Source organism: Puma concolor, chromosome B1, assembly GCF_028749965.1.
Source record: "Puma concolor isolate L17-30 chromosome B1, mPumCon1.1.hap2, whole genome shotgun sequence".
NCBI classification, from domain to species: Eukaryota; Metazoa; Chordata; class Mammalia; order Carnivora; family Felidae; genus Puma; species Puma concolor.
In genome coordinates, this window is record NC_141670.1 from 67,765,847 (window position 1) to 67,771,245 (window position 5,399).

The 5,399-nt window shown below is 37.7% G+C and overlaps 1 pseudogene; it reads left to right on the plus strand.

The window, feature by feature from the left end:
* Positions 1 to 840: 840 nt before the first annotated feature.
* LOC112858958 (splicing factor 3A subunit 3 pseudogene) lies at positions 841 to 2,257 on the plus strand (annotated as a pseudogene).
* The last annotated feature ends 3,142 nt before the right edge of the window (positions 2,258 to 5,399 follow it).

The window sequence follows — 5,399 nt, forward strand, 5'->3', positions numbered from 1 at the left end:
CAGCATCACTTAACCACAGCCACAAATCTCTGTTTTTTTAAACCTGAGACCTGATTTATCTCTGGAAATTATATGCTACTATATGGCTTCTTGCAATCTCATAGCATACCATTTCTAATAAAGTCAAGGAGTGGTGGCGCGCCTGGGTGGCGTAGTCGGTTAAGCGTACGACTTCAGCCAGGTCACGATCTCACAGTCCGTGAGTTCGAGCCCCGCGTCGGGCTCTGGGCGGATGGCTTAGAGCCTAGAGCCTGTTTCCGATTCTGTGTCTCCTTCTCTCTCTGCCCCTCCCCCGTTCATGCTCCGTGTCTCTCTCTGTCCCAAAAATAAATAAAAACGTTGAAAAAAAAATTAAAAAAAAAAAAAAAAGTCAAGGAGTGGATATAAATGGTAGCATCTTCTGCCTTATTTCAGTGTTCTGTAGGTAGAAATTTCATTGCTAGTGCTTTCCTCAAAAGTTTCTCAATAACATGGCCCAGGTGTCTTTGAGGAGATATTTACAGGTATATGATAAGATCACATGATAAATTCCCTCCACCTTCCCATTGTATAAGCCATTTTCTCTGAATAAGTAATGTTTAGGGACACCCTGGATGGCTCAGTCAGCTAAGCTTCCTACTCTTAATTTTGACTTAGCCCATAGTTTGGATCCCGAGTGGGGCTCTGCACTAACAGCGTGAAGCCTGCTTGGGATTCTCTCTCTCTCTCTCTCTCTCTCTCTCTCAGCCTTGCTTTCTCAAAACAAATAAATAAACTTAAAAAATGATAAATAAAATAGGTAATGTTTAGTTGTCTGAGCCATGTTGGTGGTCTGAAAAGAGGTGCAGGGCTGGACGAAAAATGAAGACAATTCTGTAGCAGCAGTAGTGGTATTATTAGGACAAGGAGCAGCTTATGGACACACTAGCCAAACAGATGCTCACTAAGAAGTTCACGGTCTGGGACCAGATGAATTCTGACCATCATACAAGGACCATGAAAGATAGGTATATGGAAGTCAGTGGGAACCTGCAGGAAATGTATGACAAGGTGGGTTAAGAAAGGAGAAACTCAATGCCATTTCAAGACCCAATGAATTTGCCAAATTTTATAATAGACTCAAGCAAATAAAAAATTTTCACCAGAAACACCCAAATGAGATCTGTGTGCCAATGTCAGTGGAGTTTGAGGAGCTTCTGAAGGCTGGAGAGAATCCAGGTGAAGAAGCAGGAAGGTTGGTGGAGTTCACAGATGAAAAGGGATGCTGTGGTTACCTTGACCTCCATGACTGTTATCTCAAAGACATTAACCTGAAGCCCTCGGAAAAGCTGGATTATCATGTACCTGTCAATCTTTGACCAGTTGTTTGACATTTCTAAATAAAGGAATACTGAATATAAGAGATGCTTTGAAATGTTGCCTGTGTACCTTCAAGATTATACAGACTGAGTGAAGCCCCTCGAAGATCAGAACAAAGTTTTGGAGTAAGTTTGAGAAGTGAGAGAATGGCACCTTCCCTGAATGGCCAAAAGAGATAAGCAGTGCCCTGACCCATGCTGGAACCTATTGTGACCTTTCTGCATTCTCTTTAAGCTTTAGGCTTGAAGTATGGTGGGACCTAAGAAGAGCATGGCCAGAGGCTATTCCACACCAGATGAAAGCCCTTGGAGTCACTTGACACCTCTCTGTTTGGCAAAAATCCCAAGTCAAAAGGCACCAAATGAGATACTGAGAAGGACAAAGACACTGCCGTCCTAGAAGCCCAGATCTACAAATACGTAGAGATTGTTGGGGAACAGTGACATCTCATTCATGAAAACGTACATAACAAACAGGCAAAGATGGGGAAGATTGAGAAGTAAAAAGGAAAAGTATATCAGTGAGGATGAAAGTGAAGACAAAGAGAATGAGATCATTTCCAGCCCCCAAAACCTGCCTCTTGGCTGGCATGGCAAACCCATTTCCTACCTGTTGTATCAGGTTCATGGTCTAAACTACTACCACGAGTTTTGTGGAAATTATACCTACCGAGGTCCCAAGGCCTTCTAGCAGCACCATGCTGACTGGTGTCGTGCTCAAGGCATGAGGTGCTTGGGCATCCCAAACATTGTCCCCCTTGCTGATGTGACACAGATTGAAGACGATGTCTCCTTGTGGGCCACACTGAAACTGAAGAAGGCATTAGAATGATGGCAGCCTGACACTGAGGAAGAATTCACAGTGGAGCATTGTGAATAAGAAGACATATGAGGATCTGAAAAGACAAGGACTGCTCTAGTGTTTAAGGATGTATCTTAACTTTGGGGCTTGCCTGGACTTACCTAACATCTGCTTTTTCTATTTCTCCCAACCAAATGCATCTAAAGAGTCTGCTACTTAGTCTTACAGTCTAGCATGCATCTTGGACAAATCAAGGCATACTGGCAGATTGAAGAGTTGAGATGTGTTTTTTTCTCTGTTTTATATTAAAAGATCCTGTCAGAAAATTTAAAATATAAAAAAAAAAAAAAGGTAATGTTTGATACCTCAGCTTCTTTAGGGAATCCCATTAGAGTGTTTGTAGTCAACTAATCAAGCAAGGAGCTGGACAAATTACATATTGATTTAGTATTTTTGGTATGTGAACTTATGCTGATAAAGCACCACAACTAAAATTATGTATCCCCTTTCTTGTTCCGTTATCCTGCCTTCTGAAAATTGGTGAAATTAGTGCATATATCATAAGGTTATTACAAACATTACATGAGTTAGTTTTTGTTTTTTTTCAAGTTTATTTGTTTTGATAGAGATAGAGAGCGAGAGCGCGCGCAAGAGAGAGAGAGAGAGAGAGAGAGAGAGAGAGAGAGAGAACCAGCGGGGGAGGGGCAGAAAGAGAGCGGGACAGAGTATCCCAAGCAGGCTCTGTGCTGAGCGCAGACAGCCCAATGCAGGGCTCCAACTCATAAACTGTGAGATCATGACCCGAGCTGAAGTCAGACGCTCAACTGACTGAGCCATCTAGGTGCCCCAGATGAGTTAATATTTGTAAAGCTCTGATAAAACTGTCATATTATTGCTAGGTGACTGTTTGTTAAACAAAAATTTATAGAGGATATAAAAGCCCTTTAGCAATTGACTTCTTTTGTTCTTTGTCCTTTTGATCTCAGATTTTTCCTGGATGCTTTTCTAATTCTTTTAATTAAACACATTCACAGTTAAGAAAAAAAAATAACCAAAAGCTCTCCCTGGAAAAAGGATTATGAAAGTGCTATTCTTTTATTCATTTAACATTTTCTTACAACTACTATGAGTTTGTAACAAAGTTATATGCAAATACAAAGCCTTATCTTTCAGGAGCTTCAGAAGAAAGGACCAAATTAGAACACAACACAATAAACATTAAATAATAACAACAATAAAAATGATCAACCAAGAAAAATGATGTTTGTGTCTTGGAAGAAAATATCAAGAACGGATTTATACTGAATATGACATTTATCCTAGATTGTGTGTGAGAAAGAAGATATTAAATGAGAAGAGTTAGACAATTCAATTTAAAGCATATGTTGTATAGGAATGTGTAGAAATTGCAGAACTGAAGCCAAATTGAATATTCTTTGAATATTTAAATATTTCCCATGTAGTGCATATGATACCAATTTTTATTACATACATGAATATAATCAGCTGCAAGTAATGGAAGCTAAACTTTTAGTCAACTAGAGTGATAAGAGGTTTATTTTGTATCTCATATCACAGTATAAATATATGGAAGCTGGAATTGGTAGCTGTCAAAAATCTTTTTAATAACCAGTTTATTTCTGTCTTTCTATTCTCCCAATCTTAGAATATGGACTTTATTCTTCAATTGTGTTGTCTTGTGAATGTACTGAAGTTTGCTAAATCTATAGATTATTTTTTATCTAAATTTTTAAAAATGTTTATTTATATTTGAGAGAGAAAGACAGAGTGTGAGTGGGGAAGGGGCAGAGAGACAGGGAGACACAGAATCCAAAGCAGGTTCCAGGCTCTGAGCTGTCAGCACAGAGTCCGACTCGGGGCTGGAACTCACCAGCCATGAGATCATGACCTGAGCCCAAGTCAGCCATTTAACCGACCGAGCCACCCAGGTACCCCAAAATCTATAGATTCTTATTCCAAGAAAATACAGAAAAAAAGAATATAAGAACAGTACGAGACACATCTATAACCTTTTATAAAATATGATTATCAGTAAAATAGTTTTCATTCTCCCCTGCCTTTAATTTAGAACCATAGTGTTGTCTCAACCCCAAGTTATCTTACAAATATTTCCCCCAGTTACTTGGCAGTATTCCACTTACATTTCATTGGTTAAAACAGAATAGACGTCGCTAACTACAGGGAACCTTGGCAAATCATTTTTTAGCTGAGCACTGCTTCCCCAACCAAAAATAGGAAGAAAGGAGGTAATATTGGATACGATTGTCATGCTATACTTCAATTTTTGCTAACAAATATATGAGCTTGTTGACAATACCAAAAAGTGATTTTCTCTCAATAAGACAATTTCCTTGTCTTTTAATGAATGCTTCCTTTGACTTCATGGCTCTACCTTCAATTATAGATTACAACAGTTTGCTTAATATGTGGGACTCACCGCTCTGTAATTCAGAGGATTCAAGTTAAATATCTTATTATAGACAGAAACAATATTGATGAATCATCCATCCTTCAGTTCAGTGTGCATCCTAAATGCCAGGCTATAAATTTGAAACAACAGGCATTCAATTTCAACTAAATTATTTAAAAATTCTTGACTGTGCTATAACATCTCCATTATATTTATATATCTTTTACTAATCAAATCTATTATATCTGTAGCTGTGTTAGTTATTGGTTTCCAACTGCCTCTTTCAGCAATGAAAAGCAAGGTTAAAACTTCTCATCCATTACTTTGAATTTTTCAGAAAATCTTACACATTTGTCAATCATAAAAATAATCCTTTAGAAAATATTCCCCAATATTTATATCACTCACTTATCAGTGAAATGTCTTCAGGTTTAGAAACATGTGAAATACCTGGACTGTAAATCATATGCCTGTACTTATATTGAAATGCTGTATATCTTACAAAACAAAATAAGAATAAAAAATAATGAAATTTCCCTACTAAGCTAACACACGCTAATGAAGAGTTTATCACTCTTAAGAACAATGCAAGTTTTTAAATAGCCTTTCTTCCAAAATTAAATTTTTATTGCTTTATTGTTAAATACATAGTCACAATTTTTCCCTTGTCATGAGCTGACAGAGAATGTACATATAAGTACAGAAGCTCAGGTCTTCACTTACTTGCTGTGTTTCCAATCTTACTGTTCTTAATTATTATTTCTTGAAAAAATCCTTTTAAATTTATGGACAACAGTATAATATAATCTACATATCCCTTGTGCCCACT